General features: G+C 38.3%; 1 protein-coding gene across 3 annotated transcripts in view; it reads left to right on the top strand.

Moving 5' to 3' along the window:
- The window catches only part of CCSER2 (coiled-coil serine rich protein 2), a 179,554-nt gene that overhangs the window by 45,355 nt on the left and 110,109 nt on the right, over nucleotides 1–24,090 (top strand). The window lies entirely within an intron of this gene.

Raw genomic sequence — 24,090 nt, forward strand, 5'->3', positions numbered from 1 at the left:
GATGTTTGGATTTTTGTAAGTTTGTGAATTAACTCTGCTAATCTGAGAAATGGGAATACATATTTCTTAAGGATCTACAAAATATCTGGTCTTAAATACATAATAAAGCATATATTTGTGTCATATAAAGATTGAGTTAATTATGGTCTCATATACATTCATAATGCAGTTGACTTTTGAACAACATGGGTTTGAATTATGAGGGTATACTTATCTGTGAATTTATTTCAGTAGTAGAAACACTACAGTACTGCACAGTCTGTGGTCGGTTGGATTTGTGGATGCGGAACTGTGGATGTGGAGAACAGCATATATGGGGTGCCAGCTGTAGCTAACCGTGGATTTTCAACGGTGCAGAGGGTTAGCACCTCTAACCTTGTGTTGTTCAAAGGTCAGCTCTACATAAATAAATACACATGCATATATTCATATAGGCATATTGTATTTTTCAGTTTCTCAAGGTAGAGGAAGGCATTGTCTAGAGATGTTTTTGTCACATTGAGGAATGCTGCTTGGTAACTTAATGGATAGACACTGGGATACTGTTTAACATCCTGTCATTGGAAGGACTGATGCTAAAGCTGAAACTGCAATACTTTGGCCACCTCATGCGACGAGTTGACTCACTGGAAAAGAGTCTGATGCTGGGAAAGGTTGGGGGTGGGAGGAGAAGGGGACTACAGAGAATGAGATGGCTGGATGGCATCACGGACTCGATGGACATGAGTTTGAGTGAACTCCGGGGGTTGGTGATGGACAGGGAGGCCTGACGTGCTGTGATTCATGGGGTCGCGGAGAGTTGGACATGACTGAGCGACTGAACTCAACTGAATACACAGGATAACACCCACAACAAAGAATTATCTAGCCCACGATGTCAATAGTGCTGCTGTTGAGAAACCCTGGGCTAGGCTGTGCTGTGGTAGCATTCTCAATACCAGTTTGCAGTGACCTAACAAAATTAACAGAAGGCAGTGGCACCCCACTCCAGTACTCTTGCCTGGCCTGGTAGGCTGCAGTCCATGGGGTCGCAAGGAGTCAGACATGACTGAGTGCCTTCACCTTCACTTTTCACTTTCATGCATTGGGGAAGGAAATGGCAACCCACTCCAGTGTTCTTGCCTGGAGAATCCCAGGTACGGGGGAGCCTGGTGGTCTTCCTTCCGTCTATGGGGTCGCACAGAGTCGGACACGACTGAAGCAACTTAGTAGCAGTAGCAGCAGCAACAAAATGAAAGTTTATTTTTTACCCTTACAAAGTCTATTGTAGGTCTGGACAACTCTGTAGGGCAGCTGTCTTCAGTGTTCTAAGCCACTTTGATCTTGGGGCTTCATTGTGGGCTTCTGAGACCCTTTGTCCCTGTGGTAATGAGGATGTCACACAAGCAGTCTACTGACAGAGGATTTACACATGCAGTTACTGCTTTGGCCTGCAGATGGCATATGGCACTTTTACTCACAATTTACTAAACTTGAGTTAATCTTATGTATTGAGTGGGCAGGAAGTGTAATTTTCCTGTGTGCCTGGTAGCCAAGGGAACCAGACATGCATGAGCACTGGAAGACCTACGATATATTTATACATGCACATTTTAAGAAAAATTGCTAGTAATGTGGATTATATGCAATGTGAATAAAGCATAATTGGTGTGATTGAAACTATTCTCTATGATTACTTAGTACATAAAATACAATTTTCAAGTAGTTGTAAGGAAAACTGGTAGTCCTTGTGGATGTATTAAATTCCAGGAAGATTTTAGGTGATGGAATTTTCTATCTCCATGTAAACCTGTGACTTTGGAAAAAAATAAAGGTCATTACCAGAAGCTTGTTAAATTGCACAGACATGGAGAGGACACGTACTTAATTTAGAGGCATCATCTCTTATTTCTTTAGATAAAGAAAGTTCAGAAAAGGTTACAGTTTAAGAGCATTATGTGCTGTCTTACTAGATAGAACTTTTTAAGTATGATTGGAGTTGAAATGAGCATTGAGTCCAGCAGATGGCAGCAGTCAGCCACCTGGTACCAGACATTTTTCAGACAGTTCGTTGTTTTTATTACTTAAATGATGAGATAGCCTCTGGAAGAGTTCAGTACATATCTGAATTGTCCATTAGTCTCTACAGTTCACGAATTTCCTTCTTGGTTATCTGGCCTGTGTATATGAGATGGTAAACAACAAACATATTCTGTGCTTTGCAACAGAATGGTGTCTATGTGTCATTCTCTTTGGATCTAAGAGGAAGACAGTTTGAGAAAGGATGGAGAGTTGATTAAGTTGAAAAGAATGTGATAGTGGGTTTACCATTTTTCTCTAAAATTCTACAAAATTTTTGTTTTTTCTACTTTAAATGAATTTTATTAGGTGTATATTTGTTTAGAGTTGTTTCCTTGGTAAATTGGACTTTCAGTCATTGTGTAGTGATCTTCTCTAACCCTCATTATATCTTTTGTCTTAAGGCGTCTATTTTTCAGAATTAGTATATTTTACCAGTTTTATTTATACATTTTTGTTGCCTTTATCATGTATGGTTTTAAATTTTTTGTGTAAATAAGTTTAGTAATATTTTTCTTTACAGATTTTACTGTGTGTATGTGTGTGTATAAGACATCGTTTTCTAGTCCTGGGGCCATACAAAGTACTTAGTATGTTGAGAGCTGCGGCTGCTAAGTCACTTCAGTTGTGTCCGACTCTGTGTGACCCCATAGATGGAAGCCCACCAGGCTCCCCCGTCCCTGGGATTCTCCAGGCAAGAACACTGGAGTGGGTTGCCATTTCCTTCCCCAATGCATGAAAGTGAAAAGTGAAAGTGAAGTCTCTCAGTCGTGTCCGACTCTTAGCGACCCCATGGACTGCAGCCTACCAGGCTCCTCCGTCCATGGGATTTTCCAGGCAAGAGTACTGGAGTGGCTTGCCATTGCCTTCTCCGAGTATGTTGAGAGGCAATATAGCAAATAATTAAGAACCAGGGCTTTGAAGCAAATTAGATTAAAAATCCCATTACTGTCATGTACTAATTGTATACCTTTGGAGTCTCTGTTCCTTTTTTTTTTTTTTTGGTAATAGAATGGGGATAATAACAGCACGTATCTCTAGGGCTGATATTGGGCAGTACATGCCTGAATGTTTTAACAGACATGTGACAGTGGTCATTGAGTATTTTGAGTATCATCTCAGACTACCCCATAGGATTGCTGTGAACCTTAAGTAAGGTCATACATATAAAATAATTAATGCCAGGGAAATACTAAGAGCTCAATAAATGTTAGCTATTTATTATTATCCTGTTGTTTTCATTTTTTTTTACATTTAAGACTTCTGTCTGAAGTGGTATGAGGCATAATAATTTACCCTCATTAATATTTTTTCATAATATACTTGGGGTGCTGTGTGGGGAAAAAAAAAGACTTAATTAACATAGCAGCTGAGATTGCCTATCCTTAGAAAGGCTGACCCTTTGCTGGTAAACGGTTCCCTTAGTGTGATGCAAAACTTTCCCTAAGTGGTAAGAGTGGTTCACTGTGCCTCAGCTGTATATGTGGTTTATGCTGTATACCTGCTTTCCTTTTGGGGTTCTGAAATTTTTGTATATCCTAGGCAGAGGGTGCCCATGTCACCAGCCCTCAATTAAAAACCACTGAATTTCCTGGGGATGTGTGTAATAGACAACCGTTTTCATGTGTTGTTGCAACTTGTTAGAGGAATTGAGCATGTGTGTTGATTCTGCTGGGAGAGGACTCAAAGCTCTGCTTCATTTCTTCAGTTTTGCCCCATCTGACTTTTCCTTTTCTCATTTTGTTTCATGCCCTTGTGCTGGCCCACGTCTTCGCTGTGAATATATATGACTGTTGAGTCCTATGAGTCCTTCTTGTGAACCACCTAACTGGGGCTGGTCTTGAAGACTCTGCCATAGGTCCTGATTCAAAGTTACCTTTGTTCACTGCAGTACCCTTTTTATTTATCTTTTCATGTTTCTATAATAATCCTTTGAAGTAGCTATGGACCAGTGAGTAACTCTTTCTTCAGATTTTGTTGAATTTAGGTGGTTTGAGTAAATTGATATTGATAGGTTGGGAGCTAGCTTACTGACTATTGTACTCTCAGTTGGTATTCTTGATTTTCAGCCTTATATCTACTCAGGATAACCGAGCATTTTAAAACTCAGTAAACTTTTAGTTGATATTTAACTTCTTTGAACAGGAAATACAGCATTTTTTTTTTTTTTTGCTAGTAAATATTGTCAGAATCATACTGTATGTACACAGCTTTAAGCGGAAGCATTTTCCACTGTTGTGAGTACAGCAAACCATACTCAGAATCATCTTTGCTGTGGTGCTGTGACCAATATAAGAGCTCCCATCGCAGAGGAATTGAATTAAAATGTCACAATGACTGATTTCCTGACCCTTAAATATTTAGGGATTGATAATTTTAAATCATCACATGGACTGCTTTTATTTTTGGAAGGATTTTTATGGAAGACTAAAGAAGTGTTTGAACCAGATGTTCCTGGCTTTCTTTTTCTGTTCTATCAGCCTTGACTTATCTTCTTATAGTAGGCAGGTTTAACGTCCTTATCATTTAGATAGAACGTTTTCCATTTTAAAATGTAGATTCAAACTCTAGCTTGGAAGCTTTTGACAGTAAGTAGTTATGACTCATGATGCCAACACCTTTTATTGCACGTTTCTTTACCTGTGCATTTGTAAGGGAATAACTGGCTAGGTATGGGTTGCTACCTTGGTGACTGATGTTGCTAGACTTTATTGAAACTTAAATGTATGCTAAATGTCCTAATATTCCTTGTAGTAACTTATGTGGGAATAGGACGACCCTAGGTTTTTTTTTTTGCATTGAATTTTGAAATTACCTGTGGTGTAAAAATGTAGCAGAGGAATACTAGAATATCAATTTAGTTTGTATTTGTCATATTTAGTTTTAGTGTGCCTTGTTTAATTTCTGTCTACTGTTTCTTTGGGGTGTATTAACAGGAGTCAGCAGGCTACAGCCTTGAGGCTGTCCATTCATTTTGTAAATCAGTTCAGTTCAGTTCTCAGTTGTGTCTGACTCTTTGCTACCCCATGGACTGCAGCATGCCAGGTTTCTTTGTCCATCACCAACTCCCATTGAGTTGGTGATGCCATCCAACCATCTCATCCTCTGTTGTCCCCTGCTCCTCCTGCCTTCAATCTTTCCCAGCTCAGGGTCTTTTCCAGTGAGTCAGTTCTTCTCATCAGGTGGCCAGAGTATTGGAGTTCCAGCTTCAGCGTAAGTCCTTCCAATAAATATTTTTGTAAATAAATTTATGTATACTTATATATGTAGATAAATTTTTGTAATACATTTACACATAGTCTGGCTTCTTTTGTGCTACTCCGGCAGTGCTGAGTAGTTACAACAGAGACTGTTTTGCACACAAACCTAAAATATTTACTCTCTGAGCTTTAAGAAAAAATTTGCTGACCCTTATATTCAGTTCAGTCAGTTCAGTCGCTCAGTCGTGTCCGACTCTTTGCCACCCCATGAATCACAGCACGCCAGGCCTCCCTGTCCATCACCAACTTCTGGAGTTCACTCAGACTCATGTCCATCGAGTCGGTGATGCCATCCAGCCATCTCATTCTCTCATTCGTCCCCTTTTCCTGCCCCCAATCCCTCCCAGCATCAGAACCTTTTCCCGTGAGTCAACTCGTCGCATGAGGTGGCCAAAGTATTGGAGTTTCAGCTTTAGCATCAGTCCTTCTAATGAACACCCAGGACTGATCTCCTTTAGAATGGACTGGTTGGATCTCCTTGCAGTCCAAGGGACTCTCAAGAGTCTTCTCCAACACCACAGTTCAAAAGCATCAATTCTTCGGCGATCAGCTTTCTTCACAGTCCAACTCTCACATCCATACATGACCATGGGAAAAACCATAGCCTTGACTAGATGGACATTGGTTGGCTAAGTAATGTCTCTGCTTTTTAATATGCTATCTAGGTTGGTCATGACTTTCCTTCCAAGGAATCAGTGTCTTTTAATTTCATGGCTGCAATCAGTATCCGCCTGATTTTGGAGTCCCCAAAAATAAAGTCTGACGCTGTTTCCACTGTTTCCCCATCTATTTCCCATGAAGTGATGGGACCAGATGCCATGATCTTAGTTTTCTGAATGTTGAGCTTTAAGCCAACTTTGTCACTCTCCTCTTTCACTTTCATCAAGAGGCCTTTTAGTTCCTCTTCACTTTCTGCCGTAAGGGTGGTGTCATCTGCATATCTGAGGTTATTGATATTTCTCCCGGCAATCTTGATTCCAGCTTGTGCTTCTTCCAGCCCAGCATTCCTCATGATGTACTAAATAAGCAGGGTGACAATATACAGCCTTGACGTACTCCTTTTCCTATTTGGAACCAGTCTGTTGTTCCATGTCCAGTTCTGACTGTTGCTTCCTGACCTGCATACAGGTTTCTCAGGAGGCAGGTCAGGTGGTCTGGGATTCCCATCTCTTTCAGAATGTTCCACAGTTGATTGTGATCCACACAGTCAAAGGCTTTGGCATAGTCAATAAAGCAGAAATAGATGTTTTTCTGGAACTCTCTTGCTTTGTCGATGATCCAGCGGATGTTGGCAATTTGATCTCTGGTTCCTCTGCCTTTTCTAAAACCTGCTTGAACATCTGGAAGTTCATGGTTCATGTATTGCTGAAGCCTGGCTTGGAGAATTTTGAGCATGACTTCAGTAGTGTGTGAGATGAGTACATTTGTGTGGTAGTTTGAGCATTCTTTGGCATTGCCTTTCTTTGGGATTGGAATGAAAACTGACCTTTTCCAGTCGTGTGGCCACTGCTGAATTTTCCAAATTTGCTGGCATATTAAGTGCAGTACTTTCATAGCATCATCTTTCAGGATTTGAAATTCCAGTTGAGCTTTTTCAAATCCTTAAAGATGATGCTTAAAGACCCTTATAATAGAACACTGCAAATAAATTTTAAAGATTCAGAGATTAACTTTTTAAACCAAATAAAAGTCTATGGAAACTTTTTTGGAATTCAGTTTTCTCTGTGTTGTCCTTGCTAAGCCATCATCATCTGGCTCCCAGCGGGAGGCATCCATCGATATATTTAACATATTTGAGTGACCATCCTGGGCAGAGCTCTGAGGATACAATGATCAAGACAGCTGCAGGTTCTGTTTTAGTGCTTACATTCTGTTGAGGCAAATGTAGTTGAAGTATTTAGCTAATTCATTAATTATCTTCAATTGATAAGTGAGGAAAGTGCTGCAAAGGAAAATTACCAAGTGAAAGTATATTGCTGGAACACCTGGTCTGATGTGGGTGTTAAATAAGGCTTTTTTGAAAATGATGGTTAGGCTTAGTTGGCCCAGGGAATATAGTAAGTTGGTTAAAAGGATATATGTAATTGGAAGAATGTTGGTTTTAAGCTGGAAAGGGGCATAACTTCATTTACTTTTTCAAAATACTTTGTGTAAAGATTGAACTAGAAGAGAGGCAAACAGTATGCTGGAAGCTGCCATTCATGTGACGGGTGGTAGTGGCTTGGACTAAAGTGGTGGCAGAGGGGAGCTTAGAGGAATCTGCAATTTTGAAAGAGGGTATAAGTGATTAAATTCCATTAGTCATTGACTGTAAGGGAGAAAAGTGTTACCTCTTCACTTTAAAAAGTTATGATTAGTACTGCTGCTCTCATTTATTCTGCCAAAATGATCCTAAATTGCCAGTTTGACTTCTTTTCCTGATGGTTTTCCCATTCCTTATAATGTCAAACCTAAACTACTTGACTGGCTCTCCATGGCCTGTTCTACTTTATACAGGTCTATCTAGTTGCTTTTAATCTCCAGATCCTACTACATGTCTTGAATATAGTGATAACATCTCTCTCTCTCATCACTTTTCTAGGTTTCTGGCACTAAATAAGGACTCAATATATACTTGTTGAAACAGTGTCATGATGATGTGCCATTTAATTCAAAATAAATAGAAACACTTAAAACTAAATATAATGTTTAATATTATTCAATACTTTTTCCATACACATTGTGACATAACCTATTTACAAGTAAGTTTCTAAGGTACCACGTGTCATAATAGCAAGTTGCAAGTAGCTAAAAATGTGACATTAGCATAGACTGATAGAGGAGGGACAGCTTACAGAAAGTTGAGGCCAACCTTATATAGGTAAATGAACATGTCAAACTGACAGTGATACTTTCAGTATGCTCTGATACAGGATGCAGAACTTGAACTCATGGAAGGGATCTGTTACAAATAAGGGGACATAATGAGTTGAGGAAACAAAATTTTTCTTAATTTCCTTTTTATTGGCTAGACTAGTGAATCTGCCATGCCCATTTAGTTACTAACATAGCTTCTTGGCCTATTAATGTAGCTTTTAGGTTTAAAAACAAAGTTTAAATTTATTTTATGTAGTTGTTGTGACCCTTTAAACATAATATTTTTCTTCATTCTGTATTATTATTATTTCTTGTAGATTAAATCTGTTTAATATGAAGTTCAATTCGGTAATTATTTATTGAGCTTCTGGTATGTCTCAGGCATACTGTTCAGTGCTAAAGTTACTGAGTATATGTAAGGCTGTCTTTATTCTTTATGGATTTAAAATCTAGTATGATAAGCGATTATAAATATATAGTCATAGTGTAGTTTTTAAGTGATACCATGCATGCTGTGTTAACATATGTATGATATGCTGTGAGGAAGTGACAGCTGAGTTGAGTTTTGAAGAATGGATACAAAGTTGACCAACTGGTCAAAGAAAAGGGAAGGTGAGTGTTCTGGGCATAAATAATAGCATGTACCTGGAGGGACCACAAAATCATGATGTTGGAAGGACTGATGCTAAAGCTGAAATTCCAATACTTTGGCCACCTCATGCGAAGAGTTGACTCAATGGAAAAGAGTCTGATGCTGGGAGGGATTGGGGGTGGGAGGAGACGGGGACAACAGAGAATGAGATGGCTGGATGGCATCACCGACTCGATGGACATGAGTTTGAGTGAACTCCGGGAGTCGGTGATGGACAGGGAGGCCTGGCGTGCTGTGATTCATGGGGTCGCAAAGAGTCGGACATGACTGAGCGACTGAACTGAACTGAACTGAACTGATGAGAGGAATATCTGCATTGCTAAGAATATGATGTGTGAAGTAGAGAGTGGTTAGAGATGAAGCTATGAAGTTAAGAAAGTGGAAAGGGAGAAAAACCTTGTATCTCAAATCAGAAAGATAAATGTTTACAAATCAGATTTTCGAATAAGACAGATATAATTTAAGTTTTATATCAATATCTGTATTTCAGATCTTTATACACACTTCCAATCTGTATATTAAGACCATGAGTAGAGTGTTTTTTCTGCACATTTTTTCATTTTTCACAAACATGGAATTGTTAGACTATCTAAAACTTCTGGGTCAGAGCCCCCATTTCAGAGAAAAAGTGAGTGAATTTAAAAGTAGTTTGTTAAAGAAAAAGAATAAGTAATTCACTACAAAGTCCTTTTTACCTCGCAGAGAACGTGGCATAGAGTAGATGCATAATTAGTAATATTTATGAATAAAATACTGAATTCCGTGAGTTGGATCAGATAGACCTTATGAACTAGTTATAGTTAATGAGGATGCTGAGACTGGGTAGTTAAATGCGTTTACTAATTGAATGATATTTGGGCTTCCCTGTTGGCTCAGATGGTAGAGTCTGCTTGCAATGCAGGAGACCTGGGTTCAATCCCTTTGTCCAGAAGATCCCCTGGAGAAGGGAATGGCTTCCCACTCCAGTGTTCTTGCCTGGAGAACGCCATGGACAGAGTAGCTTGTTGGGCTACAGTCCATGGGGTCAGAAAGAGTTGCATATGACTGAGCAACTAACACAGGAGTTATTGAAGTTGCTGTTCTAACCTAAATGAGTAGTCACTTCAGAATTGTTAATTTGTACCCCACAGGACATACCTTTATCAATTAGAGTATGGTGCTTATGTAGAATTCCTTTGCCTTTAGCCTTTTGGACTCCATTCATTTCCACAGTTACTTAGGATGATGTTTTATTCCCCTCACCTCCTTCAGTGAGGTGGTTTGATAAACTTAAAAAAAATCGTATGCATTAAGATTTACTCTGTGTGCTATAAAGATCACTGAACTGTGACAAATACTTAATGTCTTATTTCATAAAGAATAGTTTCACCATCCTAAAATGTCCCTATATTTCATGTGTTTATCCGTCCCTGCAATGAACCCCTTGCAAACACTAATGTATATAGAACATCTCTATAATTTTGCCTTTTAAAGAATGCCATATAATTAAAATCATACACCATACAGCTTTTTCATATTGGCTTCTTTGATTTAGCAATATGTGTTTAAGACTGATCCATATCTTTTTATGGCTTGCTACTTCATTTCTTTTTATTGATGAATAATATTTCATTGTATGGATTACCACAGCTATCAAAGGATATTTTGGTTGCTTCACTTTTGGCTGTTATGAATAAAGCTGCTGTAATTGACCTGCAGGTATTTATGTGGACAGGTGTTTTCATTTTATTTGGGAAAATACCAGAGTGCAATTGCTCAATCGTGTGGTAAGACTGTTTAGCCTTATAAGAAATTACCAATCTGTTTTGCAAAGGCTGTACCGAATTGCATTCCCACTGACAGTGTGTGAGAATTCTAGTTCTCCGTTCTCACCAGCAATTGGTATCGTCAGTGTTTTGTTTTTAGGCATTCTAATAGGTATACAGTAGTATTCTGTTATTGTTTTAAATTTGGAAATTCCCTAACAATAGAACATTTATCATGTGTTTGTTATCTGTATATCTTTAAGTGTCAGTTTAGTATCTTTTGTCCATTTTTAAATTGATTTCTTATTATTGAATTTTAAGAGTTCTTTGCATACTTCGGAAATGTCTTTTATTAGATATGTGATTTGCATGTGTCTCTCCCAGCCTATACCTTGTCTTTTCATCCTCTTTAAAGTGTCTTTCACAGAGCAAAGTTTTAATAAATTCCAACTTAATTTTTTTGCTTTCACAGATCATGCTGTAGGTTGTATTGTTAAAAATCATCACCAAACTCAAGGTCATATAGTTTTTCTACTTCGTTTACTTCAATAAGTTTTATAGTCTTATATTTTGCATTTTCGTTTGTGATCCATATTGAGTTTTTGTGTAACAGCCATGTTTGGGTTAATTTTTTTGCATGAAGTTTTGTCTTAAGAGTTCGAGCACTATTTATTGAGAAGACTGTACTTTCTGCGTTGAATTACCATTGTTCTTTTGTCAGAATCTGTTGAGTGTATGTGTGTGGGCCTCCTTTTGAGCTCACTGTTCTGTTTTGTTGATGTGTGTGTCTATTCTTTCGCCAGTAACATACTGTCTTAATTATTGCCTTGTTATGTCTTATACTAAGTCTTGTGTTGTGTAATAAAGAATTCAGCTGACTTTTGTTCTCAGTTTTTGTGTGGGAGCCTCTGCATCTTTGAAATTTCCCAAGTGATAGGGGTGTTTTTGTTCATGGTGGGTCCTGATAGTTTATGCTAACAAGGTGACTCAGGCTGGGGGTAGGGCATGCAAGAAAAACCAGACATGCAGTTAGAAAGTTGGGGTGTTGAGCCCTCTGATAGTTTGACCTCTAGGGAGCAAGGGAACTGGGTTGGAGATTGCGTTTAGTCATGCAGCCCATGATTGAGCCTCGCATGTCTTTGTAATGAAACTCCAATGAAAACTCTGGATACCGAATCCCAGGTGAATGTCCCTGGTTAACCATACTTTCTGCCTATTGTTATTCATCATTTGCCAAGGAGGTGACCTATTCTGACTCCATGGAGAGGGAACACGGAAGCTTCATGTTTGGGACCACCCTAGACTTTGCCCCGTGTGTCTCTTCCTTTGGCTGGTTGCGATTGATACCATGTGGACTATAATACAAGTGTAATCCTAAAGTATAATCCTTTGCTGAGTGTCGTAAGTTGTTCTGGTGAACAACCTGATGGAGTAGTTTGTCGTTTAGTTGCTAAGTCATGCCTGACTCTTTTGCGACCCCATGAACTGTAGCCCACCAGTTTCCTCTGTCTGTGGGATTTCCGAGGTAAGAACACTGGAATGGATTGCCATTTCCTCTAGGGGATCTTCCTGACCCAAGGTTCAAACCAGCATCTCCTGCGTTTTTGTAGGCAGATTCTTTCCCGCCGAGCCACCAGGGAAGCCTTGAGGGAGTATTGGGGACCTCCAAGTTTGTAGTCAGTTAGTAGGAAGTACAGGGCCTGGGAACCCCTGAGATTTTTTGGCTGCTGGTGTCTGAATTAAATGTTAGTCTTGTGTAAGATTGTGCCATTAACCTGTGAAGTTTGTTCTAACTCTGGATAGCTAATGTCAAAAGTCATTGTAGCTGGTGTCAGAAAAAAACGAAGTATGCTACATCTGATTTGACTGACTGAAACATGTAGGAAGCAAAAGGATTAAAGGACTGGGAATGAAGAAATTTTGATTCTTGGATGGCTCTGTAGTCAGTGATCATATGAAACTGCAGCTGTGCTGTGATCTATTACTAAAGGCAAAAGTTTTGCAATAGAATTTAGAAATAGTGGTAGCCACAACCCCCAATGAGGTGACTCACTGGATACAGAAGAAAATGCAGAATAATAAGAAACAAACTGAATATATTATCCGTTGGCTATTGTTACTTTTAATAGCTAAAATGAAAGTAATACAGAGTGCTAGGGCTGATCTTGATGCTGGGCCAAGCTTAGATTTCAGTCTGATCTACTACCAGTAGCTTCAAAGCCAACCCTAATGGGAACAATTATTCTAGGACAAAAAGCAGTACTCTTATGAACTAACTGGTTACCAGGAAGGTAGTAAAGTTAGGGAGAGAATGAAACCGTAAAACTACTGAAACCAGGGGTTATAGTGCCAGCGAGTAGTCTTATATTGTGGTCTGTGTCATCAACTTCCTGAAGAACTTTTATTAAATGGATTGTGAGAGTGACTAATTTAGGAATAGTATCTTTGGTTTTAAGTGCTTCAGAGTGGAAGAGAGTATTGGGTTGATATAGGTAGGACCCACAGCTCACTATAGAACCATCACAGATGGCTATTCATAGTAGATTACCTGGGGGAGTGGGTAGCTTGGTGGACTGGATAAAACCTACTGTAGTCTGTGTACCTGAGAAGAGGGACTGTGTTTCTTCCATAAATGCCAAGTGGAACATCACAGATGACGGGGCTGTGCTCTCTATAGCAAGCCATGCTGGGTTGACTTTATGATGATTGTATTATTTTTCTACTGAATATGCCCCATAGTCAGGTCATATCAACTCTTGTGATTAAGAGGACTCCTTTTACATGGGCACCTCATGAAACCATTCTGTTATAAAACCAAGCAGCTGTCTGAGAAACCTTATTAGATTTGCTGTCTCAGTTTCCCTTATCGATATTAAAGGTAAAAAAAAAGTCATTAACAAGAAAAAGGAGGAAAGCAGAAAGGGAGAGCCAAAGGATTTGTTCCAGTAGGGGTTGAGGTTTATGAGAAGCGGGGTGAATATATGGGACACTGATGAGGTTAAGACGAAGATGTTAATACAGCACTGTTGAACAATGAGTGTCCCAATAGGAGCCAATGCTGGTTCTACAACTCCAGAGGGACCTCAGCAGCACCATTCTGTTTATCTCAGTTTGAAGGAATTTTAAAAGCTGACAAAGATGGAAACAAGAACTCTGACGTGGAATCACCTGGGACAATAATCTGGTAGATTAGTCAAAATGAAGATAGATGGACAAGAGGGACAGGGTCCCTTGGCTCTTAGCTCTGGGGAAGAGTGAGTGGGTGAAAGAGTCACCAGCTGTAGAAGAGACCTTTCTGTACTCCTTGACACAGACATCCATGTACTTTGGTATCAAAACATATTGATGAACAAGTCCTAGACTGGGGCCCCTTTTAGATTGAGAGAAAATAGTAATGCTTGGGTTGATGGATTAAGGTGAAAGTTCCAAGTGACAGTTTAGGCAGGTTTTATGTAAAGTAATTGGTCCTCTTAGCTGAATGTTTTATGGAAAAGGATATGCCCTCGGTAGTATTGTGAAGCCAAAAGTTTGATAAAATCTTAATAGAGGCTACTGTTAGGAACGCATAGTTGATGGTCCTGTGAAGGTCTGAGAGTAATAATACCACCACCAAAAATACAATTCTTAAAAACAGCTTGAGGATTTTTATCTTTATCTGTTTGAAATAGTTTGAAATTGTTATTCCATGAACTTGATATAAAAGTTAGACTTCTGTATGTTATTTTACTTTTGATTTTTAGGGATTCGTTTAAGCATTATTTGCAATAGTAGAATACTGAAAACAGCATAAACCCCCAAATAACCTTCATAATATATAAGAATAGCATATTATAGAGGTTCAGTAGGGGGAAGAGTATGAAAATATAGATACTTGTTTAAAAGTTTCAAAATTTTATTTTTTAATTAAAAACTAAATATTTATAATTTAATTGTAATTTATTAAATTTATTTTTAAAATAAGTTAAAAATTAAATAAGTATTTAATTTTAAATCAGTAATTTACTAATTATTTAATTTTATATTGGTAATTTTAGTTAAATTAATACTCTATTTTCAATAAATCTTAACAATTATGAATAATTTGTTTTAATTTCGTTCGTTCGTTCGTTTGTTCCGTCACTCAGTCGTGTCCGACTCTTTGCGACCCCGTGGACTGTAGCCTACCAGGCTTCTCCATCCATGGGATTCTCCAGGCAAGAATACTGGAGTGGGTTACCGTTTCCTTCCCCAGGGGATCTTCCCAACCCAGGGATCGAACCCGGGTCTCCCGCATTGGAGGCAGACGCTTTAACCTCTGAGCCACCAGGGAAGCCCATTACAATCAACAATTTATTTCAAATTAGTAATTTTTTAATTTTTAGAAAAAGTAAAGCAAATATGAATATATTTACCACCCTTCAACTTCTAAGCGTATACATTATGCTTTTGCTATTGCAATTAGTTCTTTAATAAATAGCCTTGTCTTTTTGTATTTTGGGGATAGATATATAGAATTGTGATACTGTATTAAAGGTAAAATGTACAAGCAATTTTCTTAGATATTTGAGTAATATTTTTAAATTTTCAAAACTTCTTTTTTATTCTTGAATGAAATTTCTTTCAACATGAATGGTTAATTTTATGTTGAATGAAATTTCATTAGAAATGGATTTAGAAAAGGCAGTAGAATCAGAGATCAAATTGTCAACATCCATTGGATCATCAAAAAAAGCAGGAGAGTTCCAGAAAACATCTATTTCTGCTTTATTGACTACACCAAAGCCTTTGACTCTGTTGATCACAACAAACTGTGGAAAATTCTTCAAGAGATGGGAATACCAGACCATCTGACCTGCCTCCTGAGAAATCTGTATGCTGGTCAAGAAGCAATAGTTAGAACTGGACATAGAGCAACAGACTGGATCCAAATCAGGAAAGGAGTACGTCAAGACTGCATATTGTCACCCTGCTTCTTTAACTTATATGCAGAGTATATCATGCGAAATGCTGGGCTGGATGAAGCAAAAGCTGGAATCAAGATTGCTGGGAGAAATATTAATAACCTCAGATATGCAGATGATACCACCCTTATGACAGAAAGCGAAGAAGAACTAAAGAGCCTCTTGATGAAAGTGAAAGAGGAGAGTGAAAAAGTTGGCTTAAAACTCAGCATTCGAAACACGAAGATCATGGCATCCAGTCCCATCATTTTATGGCAAATAGATTGGGCAACAATGGAAAACAGTGAGAGACTTTATTTTTTTGGGCTCCAAAATCACTGCAGATGGTGATTGCAGCCATGAAATTAAAAGACGCTTTCTCCTTGGAAGAAAAGCTATGACCAACCTAGACAGCATGTTAAAAAGCAAAGACATTACTTTGCCAACAAAGGTCCATCTCGTCAAAGCTATGGTTTTTCCAGTAGTCATGTATGGATGTGAGAGTTGGACTATAAAGAAAGCTGAGCGCCGAAGAATTGATGCTTTTGAACTGTGGTGTTGGAGATGACTCTTGAAAATCCCTTGGACTGCAAGGAGATCCAACCAGTCCATCCGAAAGAAAATCAGTCCTGAATATATATTGGAAGGACTGTTGCTGAAGCTGAAACTCCAACACTTTGGCCCCCTGATGTGAAGAGCTGACTCATTTGAAAAGACCCTGATGTTGGGAAAGATTGAAGGCAGGAGGAGAAGGGGATGACAGGATGAGATGGTTGGATGGCATCACTGACTCAGTGGACTTGAGTTTGAGAAAGCTCCGGGAGTTGGTGATGGACAGGGAAGCCTGTTGTGCTGCAATCCATGGGGTCGCAAAGGGTTGACACAACTGAGCGAGTGAACTAAACTGAAAGTAAACATTTCAGTGGCAGTTAGTGTGTTTACAATATTGTGTAATCACTCCCTCTCTTTAGTTCCAAAACATTTCATCAGCCCTCAGTAAACTTTGTACTCATTTATTAAGTAGTTACTCCCCATTCACACCTTTCAGCCTCTGAAAACCATCAATCTGCTTTTTGTATGAATTTACCTATTTTGGATATTTCATAAATGGAATCATACAACATGTGACCTTTTGTTCCCAGAACTTTTACTTACCATAATGTTTTTGAGGTTCTTCTGTATTTTTGTAGCATGTATTAAGAGTCCATTCCTTTTTAAAGTTGAATAATATTCCATCATATGTACATGCCATTCATCCATTGATGGACATAGTACATATGGGTTGTTTCTGCTATTTTGTTGTGAATAATACTGCTGTGAACATGTATGTACATGTGTTAACTTAAGTATCTGCTTCAAATTTTTAAGGTACATAAATCTTTGAGTGAGATTGCTAGACTGTAGTAATTTTGTGTTTAACTTTTTGAGGAGCTGCTGAACTGTCTGTTTTTATTTTTTTTTAACTATAGCTGAATCATTTTACATTCCCACCAGCAAAGTGTAAGTCTTCTAGTTTTTCTACATATTTGATGGCACTTGCTTACTGTTTTTTGTTCTTGTTTTTTATTATAGCCAACCTATTGGATATTAAGTGGCATTCCATTGTGGTTTTGATTTATTTACATTTCCTAAATTAATAACGTTGAACAACTTTTTGTGTGCTTATTGGATATTTGTATATCCTTTTCCATTAAAGTCTTTAAGTCCTTTGCTCATTTAAAAAACTGGGTTATTTGTGGTTTTATATATCCTGGATACTGCTGCTGCTGCTGCTAAGTCGCCTCAGTAATGTCTGACTCTGTGCGACCCCATAGATGGCAGCCCATCAGGCTCCGCCGTCCCTGGGATTCTCCAGGCAAAAACACTGAAGTGGGTTGCCATTGCCTTCTCCGATCCTGGATACTCGACTCTTATTTGATATGATTTGCAAATATTTTCTTTAATCTTATAGGTCGTCTTTTCACTTTATTGATAATGTCCTTTGATACACAAAAGTTTTTTTTTTCACAAAAGTTTGTGATTTTGATGAATCCAATTTATTTTTTCTTTTATTGCTTCTACTTTTGATATTGTACCTGAGAATTTATTGCCCAATGCAAAGTCATGAAGATTCAGGTTCTTTCCTGCTACCACTCACATTTTATAATTATTTCTTCTAGTTCAATGAAAAATGGTGTTAGTATTTTGATAGTGATTGCATTCAATCTGTAGATTGCCTTGGGTAGTATGGTTATGTTATTTTAACAGTATTAATTCTTCCAGTCCATGAACACATACATCTCTCCATTTGTCTGTGTCATCTTCAGTTTCTTCACTGTCTTATAGTTTTCAGGGTAAAAGTCATTTTCCTGTATATTTTATTCTTTCTGATGCAATTGTAAATGGGATTGTTTTCTTAATTTCTCTTTTTGATAGTTTGCTGTTAGTATACAGAAATACAACAGATTTCTGTATATTAATTTTATATCCTGACACTTCAGTGAATTCATTTATTCTCAGTTTTTTGGTGGTGTCCTTAGAATTTTCTATATATAACATCATGTCATCTATAAACAGTGACAGTTTTACTTTTTACTTTCCAATTTGATTTCCACTTATTATTTCTTTTCCTAGTCTGATTGCTGTGTCTTGGGCTTCTAATACTGTGTTAAATAAAAGTGGCAAGTGTGGGCATCTTTGTCCTGTTCCTGATCTTAGAGAAAATGCTTTAAACTTTTCACTACTGAGTATGATATGAGCTTTTAGGCTTATCATATATAGTTTTATTATGTTGAGGTATGTTCTCTCTATACCTACTTTCTGGAGAGTTTTTAATTGTAAATGGATGTTGAATTTTGTTAAAAGCTTTTTCTGCGTCTATTGAGATGACCATATGGTTTTTATTCATCAGTTTGTTAATGTATTATATCACATTGATTGATTTGCATATATTAAGCCATCTTTGCATCTCTGGGATAAATCCCACTTGATCAAAGTGTGTGATTCTTTTAATGTGTTGTTGAATTTGGTTTGCTAGTGTTTTGTTGAGGATTTTTTTCTTGTATTGCTATAAATTTCCTTTCTAGAGCTGCTTTTGTTGTATCTCATAGATATTGGAACATTGTATTTCCATTTTTATTTGTCTCCAGTTTTTTTTTTCTTTGATTTCTTCTGTGACCCAGTGTTTGTTCAGTAGCATATTCTTCCATGTGTTGTAGTTTTCTTTTTTTTTCTTTCTTGTAGTTGGTTTCTAGTGTCATAGAGTTATGATGGGAAAATTACTTTATGTGATTTCAGTTTTCTTAAATTTATTGATATTAGTATTGTGGCATATGATATGCTCTAACCTGGAGAATGTTTTATGTGCACTGGAAAGGGATGTGTATCTTGCTCTTTTGAATGGCAAGTCCTGTAGATAATTGTTTAGTTCAGAGACTAATGCATTTTTTAAAGCCAGTGTTTCTTTACTGATTTTCTGTCTGGATGATCTGTCTATTGATGCACATGGGATTTTAAAGATGGATGTGAGAGTTGGACTGTGAAGAAGGCTGATCACCGAAGAATTGATGCTTTTGAACTGTGGTGCTGGAGAAGACTGTTGAGAGTCCCTTGTACTGCACGGAGATCCAACCAGTCCATTCTAGAGGAGATCAATCCTGGGTGTTTATTGGAAGGACTGATGCTAAAGCTGAAACTGCAATACTTTGGCCACCTCATGCGACGAGTTGACTCACTGGAAAAGACTCTGATGCTGGGAGGGATTGGGGGTGGGAGGAGACCAGAACGACAGAGAATGAGATGGCTGGATGGCATTACCGACTCTATGGACATGAGTTTGAGTGAACTCCGGGAGTTGGTGATGGACAGGGAGGCCTGGCGTGCTGTGATTCATGGGGTCGCAAAGACTCGGACACGACTGAGAAACTGAACTGTTACTGTATCACTGACAGTTTCTCCTTTTGTGTTTGTTAATAATTGTTTCCAGTATTTAGGAGTTTTTCACTTAAATTGTTATACTTTCACCTCCAGAATTTTTATTTTTCATTCCCTTATGTTCTATATCTTCACTGAATCCCATACTGAGATTTCAGCATATTTAAGATAGTTGATTTAAAGCCTTTGTCTATTAAGTTCAGTGCTTGTGCTTCCTCAGGGATCATTTTTGTTAATATTTTCTTTTTCCTTTCTGTGATAGATGCTGCTTTCTTTGCATGTCTCTAAAAAGGTTTTTGTTGAAAACTAATCATTTTAAATATTTTAATTTAGCAACATTGGAAATCATATCCTTCATCTTCCTTAGGGTTTGTTTTTGTTACGTTTTTGTAGGCTGTAGTATAGTGTTTATTTTAGTGACATTTCTAAAATAGAGAAGAGGGTGTGAATTTCCTCTCTTCTTGTCATGTGTGGTCTATGAAGTGTGTGTTACTTTATGTTTATTGAGTGTTTTATGCAGAGATTTCCTTGGATACCAAATGGCAAATAAAAAGAAAGAAAAAAGAGGGAGAGAGGGAGAGTGAGAGTAAGAGAAAGGGATTAAGGGAAAAAAGAGAAGGAGGCAGAGAAAGAAAAAGAATTAAAAAGAAAGTGAATTAAAAGACCTTACAGTCAAATTGAGGAAAAAAAATCCTCCCAGTGACTCTGTCTGCACATTGGCTCAGTGTTGGGACAGTCCTTCAATACTTAGCCTGACCATTTACAATTCTACTTCACCTTCATTTGCTCGTTTTTTCTGGGCTAGAGATCAGCCAGAGGTGAAAGCTTTGGGTTTTCTTACTTAGGTCTTTACTGAGAATACATTCTGCCCTGGGCATTTTTTGTGGCTTCTGAAATTCACAACATACATGGCACTTTTGAATTACCTAATTTCCCAAAGAAATTCTCTCCCTAGCCTTTTTTTTCTCAGTCTTTTAGTATTCTGTGTCTCAACTATAATCTTTTGTCCCAGGTTGATATGGATTATTTATTTGACTTAAAATGTTTTTGACTAGTGCTCACATCTTTTCTGCCTGAGTGAATTCCAAGCTGGGCAAAGCAATGATAAGCACTTGGTATTAGTCATTCAGGTAACCTCAGACAGGTTAGAGCAGACAGATACAATATTTCATGAGCAGAGTTGCCACTGTGCTCTTTGGAACCAGTAGCAGAATTCCACACTAGAAACAAGATTTACTTTAAGTCTGCAGTCAAGCTGGGGAGGAGCATATGGGAAAGGCCAATCTCAATAGTGATTGGAATGCAAATCAATACAGCAGTTCTCGGAAATGGTTTAGCAGTTTCTTATGAAGTTAAACATAGACTCACTATATCATGCAACAATCCTACTCACCTGGGTATTTATGCTAGAGAAATGAAAGCTTATGTTCACACAGAAACCTGTACATGAATGTTTACAGTAGCTTTATTTATAATAACTGAAAACTTGAAAAACCAAAACATCCTTGAGTGAGTAAATGGATATACAAACTGGTATGTTCATGCAGTAGAATACTTAGTTTTGTTTAGTTGCTAAGTTATGTCCAACTTTTTGTGACCTCATGGACTGTAGCCCGCCAGGCTCCTCTGTCCTTGGGATTTCCCAGGCAAGAATACTGGAATGGGTTGCCATTTCCTCCTCCAAGGGATCTTCCCGACCCAATGATTGAACCCTTGTCTCCTGCGCCTCCAACATTGGTAGGCAGATTCTTTACCACTGAACCACCAGGGAAGCCCTATTCATCAGTAAAAAAGTAATGAGTTATTGATATATTCAATCAATTTAGATTAATCATAAATGCATTCTGCTGAGTTAATAAATAAGCCAGCTCCAAAAGGTTATATACTGTATGATTCCATTTATATGATATCCTTAAAAGACAAAACTGTAGTGATAGAGAACAGATCACTGTCTGCAAGGGGCGATGGGTGGAAGAGGGTGTAATTGTAGCTGGATAGTACAAGGAAGTTTCTTTGGGTGAAGAAATTATGTGTCTTGATTACGTTGGTGTTTACACAAACTTACATGTGTTTTAAAATTCATAAACTATATAACAAAAGAAAACATTAATTTTCCCTCATGGTGATTAATAGAAACTGGTGATAGTGTCTTTCATTTGTCAACGTCATTTAGGCTTTCTCCAATTTATTAGTGAAGGAGAAATTCATAGAAGGAATTCATAGATGGCCCACCATTTCTTAGTTCACTCTTCTTGAATGGAAAAGCATTCTCAGAGACCAAGGAAGTGCTGTGCATTCTGCTAATATGTGTTCAGTCGAGGTTTTAATTCCAGTGGGGCTTGTGGGAAGCCTCTGGAAGCCAGAGAGTATACAAATTTAGCTTTTCATTATCATACTCTCAGCTGATGGTTGTGCTAGATCGTCTCCCAACTAAAACAGGTGTATGTGGATGTTGGCTCACAACAAATGCAAGCTTGCCAGTGAGAGGAAGAACCTGCCATCACAAACATGGGACAGAAACTCTTTCCGATGTTAAGCAGTCTCCATGCTTATATGGCTTCCTTTCTTCCTATAATAATGTATTTCCTGGGATATACAGATGACAGATTCCCAAACCAGTAAGGAAAAATTGCAATAGATTTTTTCCCTTATCTCTTTGCTTGAATCCTTTCTGAAAGGTCTAATTATATCTCTGATACAGCTCTTCTTAAAATCTGATATTGGAGAAGACCTATAAAAATGAATATGGGAAAGACTGTGTAAGACATAGTTTAGAATCCTGTCTTCTCAGCATTGTCTCTCTTGTCTGACTCATTATTTAATAACTTTCAGTTGTCATTTATGTGAGTGACTCCAACACCTCAACTTTTTTTGCTCAACTCCACTCCCCTGTATATTTAGTTGTCTGGTGGACATCTCTTCTTGAAGATACTGCAGGTATATCAAAATTGTCAGGTTCTGATAGTATATATTAATTTTTTATCTCTTATCAGATCTGGTTATCATTTTCTAATACGTTATTTCAGTGAATGGAAATCACCCATCTGTTTCTAAATCTAGGAACTAAGGAGTCATTCACAGCTCTTTTTTTACTTCTTAGTGAACTTTGGTCCTTTAGATCCTGACTCTTCTGTATGTCTTATAATTGTTTATTCTTTCATTGTCATTGACATTGATTATCATCAGGCTGTGTCATATGTTACATGGATTCTGCAATAACTGCCAAACTGTTTTCCCCCCATTTAAAGCCATTGTCTGTACTGCAAACAGAATAATGTTTCTTTAATGCAGATCTCAATTTGTCACTTCTTAAAGCTAAACAGTCATACCCTGTTATTGAAATACAGTCCAGATTCCTTCAGTTCAGTTCAGTCGCTCAGTCGTGTCCGACTCTTTGCCACCCCATGAATCACAGCACGCCAGGGCCCCTGTCCATCACCAACTCCCGGAGTTCACTCAAACTCATGTCCATCGAGTCGGTGATGCCATCCAGCCATCTCATTCTCTGTCGTCCCCTTCTCCTCCCGCCCCCAATCCCTCCCAGCATCAGAGTCTTTTCCAGTGAGTCAACTCGTCGCATGAGGTGGCCAAAGTATTGGAGTTTCAGCTTTAGCATCAGTCCTTCCAATGAACAGCCAGGATTGATCTTCTTTAGAATGGACTGGTTGGATCTCCTTGCAGTCCAAGGGACTCTCAAGAGCCTTCTCCAGCACCACAGTTCAAAAGCATCAATTCTTTGGCGATCAGCTTTCTTCACAGTCCAACTCTCACATCCATACATGATCACGGGAAAAACCATAGCCTTGACTAGACGGACCTTGGTTGGTAAAGTAATGTCTCTGCTTTTTAATATACTATCTAGGTTGGTCATAACTTTCCTTTCAAGGAGTAAGCTTTTTTTAATTTCCTGGCTGCAATCAGCATCCGCAGTGATTTTGGAGCCCCCCAAAATAAAGTCTGACACTGTTTCCACTGTTTCCCCATCTATTTGACATGAAGTGATGGGACCAGATGCCATGATCTTCGTTTTCTGAATGTTGAGCTTCAAGCCAACCTTTTCACTCTCCTCTTTCACTTTCATCAAGAGGCTTTTTCGTTCCTCTTCACTTTCTGCCATAAGGGTGGTGTCATCTGCATATGTGAGGTTGTTGATATTTCTCCTGGCAATCTTGATTCCTGCTTGTGCTTCTTCCAGCCCAGTGTTCCTCATGGTGTACTCTGCTTATAAGTTAAATAAGCAGGGTGACAGTATACAAACTTGACGTACTCCTTTTCCTATTTGGAAACAGGAAGTACTGCTACTGCAGAAGGTAGTTTCCTCTTCCATTGTCTAGAGGCCAAATTTGTTATTCCTTAGGTTGTCTCGACTTGAATTTGTTTTACGTTGACTCTAATTTGCTAAAATTTATGTCCATCTCATGAACCCTCGTGCCACTTGGACAGTACCACAGTGTGAAGAACTGTTTGTTTGAGGGATGACAGGTAACCTTGGAGGGTTGTTGTGACTTTTTAAAATTAGCATTCATTAACTAGAACCCCACGGTGTTGGGTGGTGAACCCCAATTTAACAAAAGATCACATGGGAAATTGAAGTAGAAAAGTTTATTGCTCACAGGTCCTGGAGAAAGGACATCATGGCATGCGTTGAGGAGCCATACAAGGGCAGACAGAGTGACAGAAACCTGGGG

Source organism: Moschus berezovskii, chromosome 12, assembly GCF_049115385.1.
Source record: "Moschus berezovskii isolate FMDL1 chromosome 12, NW_MosBer_1.0, whole genome shotgun sequence".
In the NCBI taxonomy this organism is placed as follows: Eukaryota; Metazoa; Chordata; class Mammalia; order Artiodactyla; family Moschidae; genus Moschus; species Moschus berezovskii.